The sequence below is a fragment of the Lygodium microphyllum genome, chromosome 27, assembly GCF_053477565.2.
Source record: "Lygodium microphyllum isolate KBCC chromosome 27, Lygodium_microphyllum_v1.1.10, whole genome shotgun sequence".
NCBI classification, from domain to species: domain Eukaryota; kingdom Viridiplantae; phylum Streptophyta; class Polypodiopsida; order Schizaeales; family Lygodiaceae; genus Lygodium; species Lygodium microphyllum.
This window is the reverse complement of record NC_141161.1, coordinates 64,289,848-64,306,053: the sequence shown is the minus strand read 5'-3', so window position 1 is coordinate 64,306,053 and position 16,206 is coordinate 64,289,848. Positions and strand designations below refer to the sequence as shown.

General features: G+C 39.6%; 1 pseudogene; it reads right to left on the bottom strand.

Annotated features, from left to right (window-relative positions):
• Positions 1 to 5,093: 5,093 nt before the first annotated feature.
• On the bottom strand, positions 5,094 to 6,023 carry LOC148012394 (uncharacterized; annotated as a pseudogene).
• Positions 6,024 to 16,206: the final 10,183 nt, after the last annotated feature.

Here is a 16,206-nt window from a genome sequence, read left to right as displayed (position 1 = left end):
GAGAGAGAGAGAGAGAGAGAGAGAGAGAGAGAGAGAGAGAGAGAGAGAGAGAGAGAGAGAGAGAGAGAGAGAGAGAGAGAGAGAGAGAGAGAGAGAGAGAGAGAGAGAGAGAGAGAGAGAGAGAGAGGGGGGGGAAGAGAACACAAGAGGGTTATGTGGATACAAAATCAAATGTATTATTAATTGTAAGAGGAAGATAAACAAAGAGGCCTACAAAATTTTGGAAAAAGTGACCAATTTTTGTAAACACTTGTATGCCAATCTTTCTATATGAGAGTCATGAAAATTTTATTTGACAACTAGCATCACAATAAAAGCTTATGTTTGAATTGATTTTTTCATCAACAATGAGACTGGATTACATGTAAAAAGAGACATGAACAAGTGGAAGGACCAAAAAAAGGGGTAGGATGCCCAAGGGGGATAGGGAAATGAGTGGAAGGACCAGAAAAAGGGTAGGATGCTCAAGGGGGATAGAGAAACCCTTAACCCTAATTTTCATATATTTAAGGGGTGAGATAGAATACAATATTTATATGTGTGCTGATTTTGTGTACTTTCCTTGCTGCATTTCATTTGTGAGTGTGGCAAAGAGTGAGAGTTGAAAGAGTTAAAAGAGAGTGTGAGTGAGGGTTAGGGATCATGTGGGTGAAGCCTCTTTCTTCTTTCTCTTGGGCACTCTCTCATGCCTATGATCATGATTCTTCCTTGCATGCTAATGTGATAGAGGCTTTAGAATATAAAGAACATATTCTTGGATTGTGGATATTTGCAAGAGTGTCCTTCATACTTGAATAAAGTCCATGTGATCTCACTACAAGCAAAATTGAGCATTTGTGACATGTGGAGAAGCTAGGTGAGAGATAGTTATCATGTTTCATGGTTGGACCTCTTGAAAAAATAAGAGGTTGTCCCAAGTCCTATTGTTGAGCTCATATAGTATAACATTCTGGTTTTGTTGCTAGGACCAAGGGCGTGTCAACCTCTAGAACACTTGCACGACTTGGAGTGGAATAGAAGGGCCCGAGGGCATCAACTTTGAAATTCATTTAAGTCTTAATGATGGTATTAGTTTAAATGATTGGAAGGAACTATGTTTATATATATATATATATATATATTTGCATCAAATGCCTTGATATGAAATGGAAATTTTGTATTTTGAGTGATTTATGGAAGAGAACAATTGATGCTAAGATTGCCTAGAGTTAAGAAGTGAAATTAATGGAAAGTTTTTTATTTCTTTTTCACTATAATGAGAAGCATAAATAAGTTGCACAATAGAGATTAATGAGGATTGACATAATAGATTATACATTTTTGTTTTTGATTATTTGTATAGCTCAAGAAATTGCATAGGAAAGGAATACCTTAGGTTACAAGGGGAAAGCTTGTGATGGAAGAAATGTTATGAATCAAAAAAAGCAAGCATGCGTGCTTTGTGGAAAAAGAAAAGAAGGGGTTTTCTCTTTGATTTTAAGAAGGGTTTCTCTAATACAAGCATGGATGAACAGACACCAAATATAGCATCAAGGTCTCATCAATTTCATCATCTTATTCTTCTCATCATTAGTAACCTTGTGTTCATCTTCAATCCCTTGTATTATAGCAACCTAAGGTGGCTTGTGAGTGGCAAATTTCAAAGAGCAAGAACTAGGAGGAACAAAATGTAGCATGTGGGGAGCACATAAGCAAAAGCAAACCCCCCTATTGGTGCCTACTTTTAGCATTTAATTGGCACCTATTTCCAACCTACGATCTATGTGTTTCAACTCATTACCTATGCTCATTAAACTTGATCATCATCTCCCTCTTCTCCTCCATCAAAATCCCAAATAATTTTTGCTAACTTGCAAAAACAAGTAGCCCACAAGGTCCAGAAAAGGAAGCATGACATGTAGATAGTAGTATGACAGCAAAAACATGGCTTGTATGCACTTGGCAATAGTGTGGCATTAGCACTATCCTCCATCGTCTCAACCTTGCTTGATCCTTGCTTCATCATATTCTTCTGCTACAATCATAAGCAACAAGAGAAGGAGAAGGATTAGTAAGAAGTGGGCACAATAAGACCAAGAAAAATATCAACAAGAAGTGGGTACCAAACATAATTGTCAGGTATGAAAGGTATAATATCGTACGGTAGTAATTGGTACCTTATGATTTTATAAGGTACGGTACAATATTAGTACGAAAAAAATTGAATGATTTTTTAAATAAAAAAAACCATAAATCATTAAATGATATATCATAGAATACATGTTTAAAGTGGAAATAGCCATTTCATTACACAGAATAAGATTAATACATGAGGGTGACCATCGTAGTTGCATGGGCTATGCAGAACATGCAATAGAACTACAGTCTAGTATATCTAATACGAAAAAAAAGAGAGACCTATGTCATATGAATGATGAATCTATGATGAGGCATCACTATCATCATCATCATCATCATCATCATTATCATCATCATCAGAACCATCTGAGTGCTCATCAAGAGAGTCTAAAGATGACTCCTTGGAATCCAATGAGAAGACACACTCATACTCATCCTCACTAATGAGGTTACCATCATCATCAAATGATGGCTCCCTAGGTGGTGGCTGTGTAGGCAAGGGGGGGATGTCATCATGAGGGACAAGATGTGAGCTAGAGCCCTAGCTTACATATGTTTGCAAACCACTCAAACCACCCCTCCTCGATGATGGAGGGCATTGAATGACCATGCCCCTGCTACCACCTACTCAAACTCTTCATCCATGAGCATGCCGACTACGAGTGTCACGAGTATCTGCTGCTACAAGCTCTTTATAGGGCTATGCAAAAATCATCTCCTCCCCATCCACCTCCTTATGTATACTCAAAAGAGTGTTGCTCGTCAACTTGAATGTATCAGCATTCACCTACACAATGCAATGATGCACCTAAGATTGATCATTGTAAATGCTAAAGTCTAAATTGTAAAGTATAAAGTTTAAACTTTAAAGTTCAAAGTTTAAAAGTTAAAACAACAAATTTTAAATGTTATGGTTAAGTGTTTAAACTTTACCTGCTTCTCGAACTACCCATGCTCATCATAGCCCTCATCATGCATAAGTTAGTGCGACAATAGACTAGCCACTCTAACTGTCATGTGTTAAGCCGATTGTGAATCTTTGTGTGAATGAGAGAATAGGCACTTTAGTTTCTCTCACATGCACCCGAAGAGAAATCTTGGGCAAGGATGCTCATGGCTAAGGGTTGAAGGGTCTCTACTATGTATCCAAAGTTTTTCCACCAAAATAAAGGCTTCACAAGTGACTCTCTCCTCCAACAAGTGGGAGAAGAAAAACCCACATGTCCTCTCTGATCTTCATAGCATTCTAGCTCCTCTAGCACTGCATTGTGGTCATCAATAAGGACCACACGAGTCAAATAAACAAGCTGGTCTGAACAGAACTCTATATCATCCATGATTGTTGGTGACTTGTAGGCCGGATGTACCAATGTGGCAAAACCATGGATGGGTTTATGCATTCACGTCCATCTCTTCTCTGCTATCTCTAAAACATGTGCACACTATGTCTCTATGATCACTGTACAAGCACGTGCCTCCACCAATGCCGCTCTAAAGAAGTGAACAAGAAGGCCCATGGTGGACCTCTCGCAATCACTCATAAAAAAAGGGAGTCACGACAATGACTACGGCACAGACTTTTTGTCAAAACTGCTCATTAAGACACAAGCGCTGCATGTCTTTGGCCTCTTCTGTCTCATGCTCATCCCACTCATTCCATGGAGTGGACACCACTGTCTAGCGCAAGGCGACGGACCGCACATCATAAAGGTGCTCTAACAATAACCACATGTAAGCAAAGTGAGTTGAAGAAGGATTCTTCAACTCCAATGTACTATTGGTGCACAAATCTGATGCTGGATGCATACGTAGTGAGCGTCGGAATGTCCCCAGGAACAAAATAACTCTACTTTAGCTCAAAAAAAAAGAAGAAAGTTTTGCATGATATGAAGAAAAGAGACAAATTGGGTACAATCTCCCCCCATGCCTTGTGTGAGCGCTTCACAAGGCATGTATTTATAAATTTATTAATCTCAAAGCTCAAAAATAGCCTAAATTTTACAATAAGCATGCTTTAGCTTTTGTGTTTACTTTTGTCCAAATAAAAAATAAAGCGGTTCAGCGGTCCAAGAGTCGGGTTATGCCCAAAAACAATGTCCAATAATGAAATATTTAAACCGTGCATCCATGAACATACAAAATAATAAATATTTTTCAAGCGCTTCAATAAATAAGAGTGTCTAAATAAATATTAGTGTCACGACTTTAATGGTAAGACACGCGCCCATAAAAAATGATAATTTTTTCTAGGTAATTTGAATATATGCTATTGCCCAATGCTTCCCATGCCACCACCGCTTGCTCTACACATCAACTGAAGCATTCATAATTGCTAGAAAATAATAAAATTAAATAGACAAAAGTGAATACCTAGCAATTTTTAGCTACAAAATAAATAAATAGGTTGGAACTCTGTCCTAACCTTAATTCAATACGAGTGCACTCTAAACTCATAAACATCCATTAATTTAAATATGTATTTTGCGAAATCACCCACTTGTACATTAAATTAACATGACACTTGAAAAAGACAGGCATCCCCATCAACTTCTCGCACATGCAATCCACATTGTATACGAGCCTCTACAAATAAATATAGTTTTACAGAATCCACTGCAAAATCTCACGAAATCCACCATGGAATAAAAAACTCACGGAATCCACCATGGAATATGCCTCATGGCATCAACTATGCTCACGATACATCGCAAGCACCTTTACCTTTACCGTGAAGAATGTGACAATTGATGTAGCTTTGCAGACCACCCTCTTCACCCACTTGAGCTTCCCAATGTCCTCTATGAGCAAGTCTAAATGATGACTTGCACATGGAGTCCACACAATCGTAGGATGCGTTGACAATTCGATGCATTGTCGGTAACAATTTGCACCACATTTGAGGGGTCCACCTACAACCACAATTTATAAATTACAAGTTATGTATAAATTGAATTCAATTATGAATCATGATATTATCATAATGAAAGAAAGTGAAAAAAATTTAAAATGCAAATTGCAATGTATACCTCAATGATAGCTTGTTGGATGTGGCTATAGATGAATGTGCCCCTCATTTTTCTCCCCCTCTTGCCGGTATCTACAGTGCGTAAAAAGTAAGTGATGAGTGGACATGAGACAAGTATGTTGATGATGCCCCGTTTCTTATGATCACTCCATTTGTCGGTGAGAATGGAGCAGCCATATTTTATCCATGTGGCCCGAATAGGATCAAGGGCTCTATCAATTCTCCCCTTCTCTTCATCAATCTTTCTCGTCCTCATGTCATTGTATGTGACACCGGTCCATCCTTCACATGAACCCAAATTAGCAATGGCTTTTACCATCTTCTTCCATTGCTCTTGCTTTAGGACATTGAATGCAAGATTGCGCTCAATCACCGTGTGTGCAATTTCAATGTCTGCAAGTTGTTGCCTTTCTCTAAGAAAGGCAACTAATCCACGCACATGACCGAGAGCTTGAGAGAGAGATGATTGTCTCTCCGGCACCACATGAGCCTCCACTCTTTTTATTTAACTGGAGCCGAATGCAGATGTGGAGCCCCCACCACCAATGGTAGAGGCCTCTCCCACATCGGTTGTGAAGCTATGCCCACATGGGTGCTCCCTCATTAGTAGGCATAGGAGTTCATGCCGTAAGCCACTTCCTCCTCTTTTGGATCCCCCTCTCATCTTGGTGAGAATCTCCTCTGCAATGTTTTGAGGGATCTCCTTGCATGGAGAAACTTGTCCCCCCATCTTGGAAAGATGTCAGAGAAGTCTGGTTGCACCACTTACATAATACTTCCTGTAATACTTGCATGTCCAATGGTGGGAGTTGGACTTCTTTGTGTCCCTCTCCACAAGGATCATATGCAAATTGAAGGTCTTGTGCTTCTGATGAGTCATGGTGCCGATGACAAATAAAGAGGCCCCAAAGAGAGAGAGAGAGAGAGAGAGAGAGAGAGAGAGATGCTTGAGTCTCAACTTTTGAAACTTGAGTCTTGAAAGTTGAAAGGGAGGGAGACTCGAGAGGCCCGAGGGTTGGGGTAAAGTTGAAAGAGCAAGAGTGAGAGAAAGAGAATGGGAGATGAGAATGGAAAATTCTTTGATAGGGTCGGGATAGAGGGGATGGGAGATGAGATTTGAGAATGGCAAATGCTTTGAGGGATCTCCTTGCATGGAGAAACTTGTCCCCCCATCTTGGAAAGATGTCAGAGAAGCCTGGTTGCACCACTTGCATAGTACTTTTTGTAATACTTGCATGTCCAATGGTGGGAGTTGGACTTCTTTGTGTCCCTCTCCACAAGGATCACATGCAAATTGAAGGCCTTGTGCTTCTTACGAGTCATGGTGCCGATGACAAATAAAGAGGCCCCAAAGAGAGAGAGAGAGAGAGAGAGAGAGAGAGAGATGCTTGAGTCTCAACTTTTGAAACTTGAGTCTTGAAAGTTGAAAGGGAGGGAGACTCGAGAGGCCCGAGGGTTGGGGTAAAGTTGAAAGAGCAAGAGTGAGAGAGAGAGAATGGGAGATGAGAATGGAAAATTCTTTGATAGGGTCGGGATAGAGGGGATGGGAGATGAGATTTGAGAATGGCAAATGCTTTGAGGGATCTCCTTGCATGGAGAAACTTGTCCCCCCATCTTGGAAAGATGTCAGAGAAGCCTGGTTGCACCACTTGCATAGTACTTTTTGTAATACTTGCATGTCCAATGGTGGGAGTTGGACTTCTTTGTGTCCCTCTCCACAAGGATCACATGCAAATTGAAGGCCTTGTGCTTCTTACGAGTCATGGTGCCGATGACAAATAAAGAGGCCCCAAAGAGAGAGAGAGAGAGAGAGAGAGAGAGAGAGAGAGAGAGAGAGAGAGAGAGAGAGAGAGAGAGAGAGAGATGCTTGAGTCTCAACTTTTGAAACTTGAGTATTGAAAGTTGAAAGGGAGGGAGACTCGAGAGGCCCGAGGGTTGGGGTAAAGTTGAAAGAGCAAGAGTGAGAGAGAGAGAATGGGATATGAGAATGGAAAATTCTTTGATAGGGTCGGGATAGAGGGGATGGGAGATGAGATTTGAGAATGGCAAATGCTTTGATAGGGTGCGGGAAAGAGGGGATGGGAGGTGAGATTCGAGAATAACAAATCACAAGTCCATTCAAGAATCAAGATTTAAGAGAGAAAGATGAGAATGGTAACTTGTAAGTGCTTGTTGAATTGGTATGGAAGCATGGAGAAGAGGAGCATCTTTTGTAGATGAGAGAAGTGTCAAAGTTGAAAGTTCAAATAGTCAAAGAGAGAAGGAATCTAAAGAGAGGGATATAAGTTGGAAGGAATCCAAAGAGGAGCACCTTTTGCATGGTTGGAATTTGGAAAAGGGGGTGGGATGAGGTATCCAAGGCTTCCCACCCCTCCAAAAAGTGGAATAGTGTAGGAAACGTGGGAAATCTGGGGGTGCAAGAAACACAGAATTTGTATTGTATGGTACGATACAGATTTCCTCATTCCGTGTTTCTTACAATTTTAAAAAATCCCACAAGTTTAGTAAAGCAAAAGAGGTCATTTTATGGCCTTATAGCACGTAAAGAAATGATATTTCTTAGTATCCTTTGAACACACGCTATACATATAATTTCATATAGGCGCATTGCCCAAGGACATACTCCATGCTTGGCATTGATTAAAGCCAAGACTATGGTTATTTTTTAGTTTGTAAATCTTGGTTGAATTTGAAATTCTTCTTTCTACCTATTTGAGCACTAGACTATTCACAACCTTGCACTATGTGCCCTCGTATACTTGTGCACTTGCATTGCACTATACATACTTAAATCTTGCATACATGCTATCCCACACCACCCTCACTACAATCGAATTGAAGTAGAGATGTGAGAGTGGATAAATGAAGAGGGAGAGATAAGAGGGAAGAACACAATATTTCTTCTCTAATCTCCTTATAGCTTCTCATACATGTAGTGTCATGAAGTCCATCAGCCATATTCCATGGCTAATCTATCACCTTCTATTGTTGTGCCACTATTGTAAGCATTGATTGCCTCTTTTAGCAGCCATCATGAATGCTATTTTGAGCTGCTAATTGGGGCCTGACACATGGCTTACACAGAAGACTCATACCCACAAGAGTCACTCTTCAAGGGTGCCTTCATCTTTCGGAGTGGGTGCATCTTGTGTAGCTTCTAGTGGCATGGGAATTGGGTTGGGGGCTGAGTCAATAGTAGTGGACCGGGTAAAATGGGAAAAAATGGATAGGCAGGGGAGACATCTTCAAATGAGGCATGTTTTGGGAGGTGTTGGTGGTAAGGGCGGGCCACCACACTAAGATTTCCAAGTAATAAGCACCCATCTACATCACACTCCACCCTTGCCATTGTGAGCTGCTATGTTGGATCCTCAATCCTCTCATCTTAATTGGTAGCAACATCCTAGAGATAGTGGATATGCATCATATGCTTGGATTCTAGGGCCTATGTCTAAATTAATTTCCCTTTCACTTGGTCCAATTTGATATGCAGCTTGATGTTAGGTTCCATCTCTTTTATCTCTATGCATAGGCCTTAGCCTATTTTGCCTCTATACATTGGTCCTTGGCCTCTTCCTTGGACTTCTTATGTAGGGTGCACTTTTTCTAGATTGCACTAGGATCAATGGACATTTGGGCTTTAGGGTTAAGTATGGGCTCAAGTGCAGGGTCCTATTATGGTTATGGCTATGACGCGGACCATGTCAGAGAACAGATAACATCCCACTACATCATCTAGTCCAAGGTTTTTCAAAGTGATTGTAGAATGTGATTATACAAGTACTCGGCCTCCACACATTTGCATTAGCCAACATCTAGCAGTGGTCATTTTGGAGCACTTCAACTCACTAGAGACTCATCATGCTGCTATTTAAGAGCCTTATAGTGCTCCATGAGTAGAAGCCATTTGGGATCCTCACCAAACCTACCTATTGAGAAGTCAATGGTGGGTATGACTTCTTTTGAGAGCTTGATTGTCATTGAGGAGATGGGTTCTTCCTTGATGATGTTCTTACCTTTGCTAGTCAAGATTGGCACTGAGGTGATTCTAGGGCATGCAAAGGGTATTTGCAAGGTATGCTCTCTTATCCTTGCATTTGAGCTTTGGGGATGAAAAGGAGTCTTAGACCTCTACCTCAAGCTACAACATCTATGGCAACATGAATGGGAGACAAAGTTGTTGTTGCCTTGCCAAGCTCTGTGGGCACACCTTAGAGAATAGCAGTTGGGGTGAAGGTTATAGGCTCCTACTAAAGTGATGATGCCAAGCGAGTGGCAAAAGGAGACATACATTTTAGTATCTCTTGCTTTGACTTGTGTGTCACAGTGATGCTCCTGAGGCGACATAAATTTTTTGTCACAAGGCCAATGAGTCTCTATCTCTCTAGAGGAAGAACGGTGAGGTGCTCTAATGTGCCATTGATAGGGAGGTAAAGATGCTCATTCACAAACTAAGAGGTGAGCTTGTAGGCATAGCCGTTTACTTCAACATGAGGACCTTTGCGTAGCTGCAGTAGGATGGACTCAACCTCATAGTGCATTGGGGTGCTCTCCCACGGGAGTGCAAGGAAGATGTTGAGGCAGAGGTAGTATAACTACACATTGAAAATATCCTTACACTCTTGGAGTAGGGTGAAAACCCTATCCAAGCGAAAAATGGATGAAATCATGGTGGTTGCTAGTAAGAGATAAGCTATAACAAAGAGATGATAAGTGTGATAGTGTGTTGAGAGCACAAAGGGGTGAGAACACAAATAACAATGAAATAAAATTGATGAAAAAATTGTTTTTGAGGCACCTAGATGCATGGTGGGTGGGGGGTTTGAATGTGGCCAATGAATATTTGCCATGTTAGTACATAAGGCCATAAGGAATCATGAGTGCCACACACTTCTCGATATCATACCGCCTCTTATAATAGGAATTGAGTAACAATATGATGAAGGATAATTAATAAGAGACATGTCACTATAAATGGTGGTATTGGAATCGATTTCAATCTAGAATTGAACAATGAGTGGGGAGTCGCAACTGGGTGCAGGGATCTCGAAGGTGTGTGTACAAGTTGTTCCTATTGGATTAGGATTATACCATGGAGTGAGTGGAAAGGGGCACACTAGTATGTCATCAAAGTAGTGTGGTAATTAGAATCCCTTGATAGGCTAAAGAATGATATTTTCTTGTAAATTAGTAACGTAAAAAGAATAAGCTAAAATTGTATGGAAAATCCAAAACGGGCCACTCCATCTCACCTTCAATTTTTTTGGAAGCTTACCCATTTGCATTTCAAAGACTAGCAGTACTTATCCATGTTGGAAGAGCAGCTTATTGGAGGAACTTGGTGTGTTTTCTTGGATTTGATAGGAGGTAGGAACTTTCAATTTGGTCCTCATATAACTTTTCCACATTCTCTAGTTGGAAGGAGAGAGATTCCTAGGAAGAAGGTGATCTTTGGTAGCAATCTAGAGACCAATAACTATAAATTCTAGAGGTGTGATGACCTCAATATACCAAAGATAAGCTTGTAAGGAGTAAGGCATGTTGCAACCTGGAAGGAAGTGCAATAAGCCCATAGTACCATTAGGAGTTTGATATCTCAATATTTCCTATGATACTTGACCTGCTTTGTAAGAATTCGGTACATGGTATTATTTGTTGATTCAGCCACAGGCCATTGGCTTGCAGGAAGTACAAAGATTTCTTATGAATTACCATGAAGGAAAAAGTCATATGGTTGATGACCTTATTCACAAAATGACTTCTTGGATCACTTAGTATCTCTATCGGACAACCATAGGGGGTGAATTTATCTTTGGAGAAGCACTTTACTGCCTATATTGAGTTATTCAGTAGTACCCATGCATTGCACCACTTGGTACAATAGTTTGCTACCATTAGATTGTAATTGTTTTGGGTGTAGGATGCTGCAATTTTGATAGGTCGGTCCCCATTTTTGAAAGGGTTCCAATGACAATATTAGGAAAAAGGGTAACCGATTCTAGGATAGGGATTGACCAAACCACTAGTAGGCATCACATTTCTAGACAAATTTGTGGACATTTTCTTGACGATTTTTTCTTCTTTTTCCACACACTATACAATATACAAAAATTATGGATAAGATACAACATAAAAGAAAGTGGCCTACTAAGTCAAACAGTGCATAATAGACTACACTAATCAACTAGTATTATATCTTGGTCAACTCTAGGTAGGTGTAACAAACTAAATATAATAAGTGATAAGTTAGTGGCCATGTAAGTATCACAATACCACCAATGTGCTAAGTATAGACGTGCAAACCCATCTAGCCACGCAGTCCATCATCAATGTCCACACGTGTTGAGCTTGCCACTCCCCCTCAAGCTCAACTCTATCTTTGCAATTTCCAGTAAGCTTTAGGACTTTTGAAGCTTCTCTATACCCAATGCCATTGTGAAAATGTCAGCTATTTGATCTTGTATGCTGACATGTACCAAGTCAATCTCTCCTGCAAGTATCTTCTCTCTCACAAAGTGGTAGTGCACCTCAATGTGTTTTGTCCTAGCATGGAACACTAGATTTCTAGCTAGCTATATGCTACTTATGTTATCACAATGAATGACAACTAGACCATCTCCCTGCACATCAAAGTCACCTAATAATTTTTGTAGCCATACCACCTCACATGCTGCCATAGTAGCACCTCTATATTGAGCCTCTGTACTCAATAAAGAAACTATATGTTGCTTTTTACTGCTCCATATAACTTCTATATGACTAAGGGAAAAAATGAATCCACTAGTAGATCTTCTGTCTAACATGCTACCAGCCCAATCTGCATATGTGTATCCAAAGATGTGTACATCCTTACTTTCCTCATAAAGAAGTCCATACTGTAAAATGGACTTTACATACCTCAATATACATCTAACTGCATCCAAATGAGGCTTTCTAGGCATATGCGTAAGCTGATTGACAAGGCCAACAATATAGCTCAAGTTTGGCCTTGTGATAGTCATGTAAATCTAACTCCCGATTATCCTCTTGAACATAGTAGGGTCTTCTATCTCATCCACTCAAATTCATATTTTGCTCCAATGGTACTGAAAGAGGCTAACATGCCATCATACCATACTTAGATAACATATCCAAGCCATACTACCTTTGGGATAGCCATATACAATCATCACATCAGATCATCTCAATACCTAGAAAGTATCTTAGCCCACCCAAATCCTTCATCTCAAATGTTTTCTTCAAGAAGTCATTAACTTCAGCAATCCCATTGTCACTGTTACATGTAATAATCAAGTCATCCACATATATGACTATGATGACCAAACTTGCATCTCCCCTTCTCACATAAAGTGAGTGATCAACATAGGAAATACAAAATTCAATATTCACAAGATACTCTCTAGTCTTGTTAGACCATGCTTTAGGTGCTTGCTTCAGCCCATAGAGTGCCTTCTTTAACATGCACACATATGTGGGATGCACTAAATCCTCATAACTTGTTGGTTGCTCCATATACACTTCTTCTTGCAATTCACCATGCAAGAAGGCATTCTTAACATCCATTTTTTGCAAACTCCAACCTTTGTCTGCTGCAAGGCAATCACACATCTAACATTTGCCATCCTAGCAAGTGGAATGAATGTCTCTTCATAATCTATGCCATATGTTTGGCCATAACCTTTTTCAACGAGTCTAGTCTTATACCTGCTAATGGAATCATTTGCATTATGCTTGACATTATAAAACTTCTTACAAAAAATAGCTTTCTTAACCTTAGGCAAGGGTACCAAATCCCAAGTCTTATTTGGCTTCTAATGCAACCAACTCCTCATCCATTGCTGCATCCCGATGAGCATGACCAACAACACCCTCAAAACAAGTGGGCTCAACATGCTCAACTAGTTTCACCATATAAGCATAATGGTAAGCTGCATAACCTTCAAAACCAAATCTTTTAATAGGGTATCTATCCGTGCTAGACCTGTGTACCCTTAGATCATTTAATGGAGCCTGTACATTACTATGAGCTTTCTATACACCTAGTGTCTTGGCTGAAGGAATACCAAGCTCATCATCCAAACTCTCTAAACCAGTAAAATCTCCATCAAATCCCAAATGACTAGTAGATGCATCATTATCATCCATCACTTTTTTCTTTCCTTTATCTTTGCTTGTAACACTTATAGATCCACCTGAAGATGTGGGGCTACTCCTTAGTTTCCCAGACCAAGGTTTCACTATAGGTGTAGTAGAAGATTATGTTTTTGGTCTACTAAGACTTCATGATTCTTGCTTTTCTTTCTGCATATAGCTATCATGATCATTATCATCATCTAATACATCACTAGTAGGTGCATACCAATTGCTCATCTCATAAAAAATAACATCCCTGATCACTTTAAACTCACTTGTGATAGGGTTATAACAACGACACCCTTTCTACTTTAAAGAGTATGCAATAAAAATGCATTTTTCAACCTTTGGATCAAGCTTCTTTTGTAGCTCATCTGGTACATGAACATATGCAACATAGCCAAATACCTTCAAGTGTGATACATCAGGCTTCTTGCTAGTAAAGCATTCTTCGGGAGTCATCCCATGAACTTTAGCTGTGGGAGTTCTGTTCGTAATATAGACAGTAGTGTGGACATCTTCAGACCAAAAATGTTTTGGCATATTCTTTTTATCCATTATTGCCGGTCCAACTTTTGCAATATGCATATTTTTTCTTTTTGCAATCCCATTTTGCGATGGGATATACCTGCAAGTAAATTGCCTCTTTATCCCATGAGTCCTCAAGAAGCCACTAAACTCATTAGAGAGGTACTCTCCCCCTCCATCTGATCTCAAGCACTTCACTTTCAAGCTTGTTTTTGTTTCAACAGTTGCCTTGAAAGATTTGAAGTACTCAAATACATCACTCTTTTCCTTCATTAAATATACCCATAGCTTCCTTGAATAGTCATCAATAAATGTGACAGAGTACTTGTTGCCACCAAGAGATATATTCTGTGTAGACCCCCAAACATCTGTATGCACTACATCAAGTATATTTCTTCTCACTTCTCTGTCATGCGAGAAGGGTTGCCTTGCATGCTTACCAAATTGGCATGCTTCACAGACTTTATAAAATTCTGGAACTCTAAGAAGGCAATCTTATAACCAATCCTTTGGACTGCATTAATTTCAACATTTGCACATTTGCATGTCCGATACATTTATAGCATATTTCAATGTCTTTAATCACTCCTTTTCCTTTAGCATATATAGCAACATCCATTGTAGGCATTCCAGCATCTAAAGTGAACATGTGACCAACTCTACTTCCTTTTGTGACCAACTTGCACTTATCATTAAAGTTTTCTACAAAACAACATTTTGCATTGAATTGAACCTACAACCCATGCTCTACCATTTGGCCAACAGACACTAGATTCTTTGTGATTAATGGAACATGTAATACATTTGTCAAACTCTTTGTTTGGCCATCATGCAAGGACAAGGGAATCTTTCCAATGTGTAAAATTGGGTGGCATGAAACATCACCCGTTTGCTCATAACTTGGATTTTGTAAGTCCTACATCTCTCCAAACCATTCAACATGACTGGTCATATGATTAGATGCACCCGAATTGACATACCATACATAATCATGTGTCTCCTTTCTTGTAGCCGCATTCATCATATGCTGTGTAGCAAACAGACACTCATTTTTGTCTTCATTCTATCATGAAGATGATGTATAGTTTCCTTGCTGCAATTTACCATTGCAAATATCATCCTTCTTAGCATAGCAATGGGTTGCAATATGACTTGTTTTGCCAGCACAATAATTTCAAACAATAGCTAAATTTTCACAACCTTTGTTTGTTCTGCTATCCACCTCTTCCTCTAGAGCTCCCCTTGCCTCTAAAGTTTTCTCATCCTCCTCAAACCTACATTTCACCAAATTGCTAGTTTAACCTTTTTTGCTGGTTATCCCCAGCAAATCCCATACCACAGCCTCTTGAAGAGGATCTACCATGTCCCCTTCCTGAACTTGAGCAAAATGCTTGGACCTGTTCACCATTTCTTTCAGACAATTTACCTTGCATATTGATCTTTTCAGTAATCATGAGAGAGACCAGCTCATTAAAATCTGGAAATGACTTTCGTACTATATGAAAGTGACAAATGATTTCCATGCCTTCTCATTATTAAGGCCACTCAAAGTGGATGGAACTAAATCATCATCATCAGGCATTGCATCAAACACTGCTAGAGCATTTGCAATGCTCCTCACCTTCAAAACATACTCATTGATAGATAATTTTCCTTTCTTCAAGGTATTCAACTTTTGCTTGAGTTGAATCTTTTGTGCCTTTGTACTAACTGAAAACATGTTCTCAAAAATTGTCCAAGCTGCATGTGAATAGTATTATCAATGATTGCAGACAACCAATACATCACCTTTTTGTCTTTTGCATTCCATTCTTTCCATGCCTTTAATTCATTTGTAGTTGGAGGGATACTCAACTCTGGCTCCTTTTCTTCACATGAAACAAACTCATAAAGGCCCTTTCCAATGAGGAAGTTCGTCACACGGAACTTCCATGAAGGGTAGTTGTTCTTGTTGAGCTTCTCAATAATGGAATTTCCACTATTATCTACCATCATCACAAAATGGATACAACATAGCAAGCAATTATTCTGGAACCTTTCAAAATAAGTACACAACAATACACCAAGTAACCTTTTTCATTGATTGCTCAATAGTGCATGTAATCTGCAACCTGTTTGCAAATAAACCTAATGTTTGCTTTTTGGAAAACACCTAAAAATTTATAGATTCAAAATTTTTAACCTATGCACCCAGTTACGGTCAACATATTTGAAATTACGATGTACCCTGAAATTGCTATCTGCAACCTTGCGGCTCTTAAACGGGGCCTGAAACGGCCTGAGATGCCCAAAAAAACTTGCTTCTTACCCATAGCTTGCTTGGTAGAACCTTTCTTCTTACGCGTTGCTTGCTTGCTTGAACCTTGCTTCTTTTCCTTCACTTTAGCCCTTCAAATTCAGCC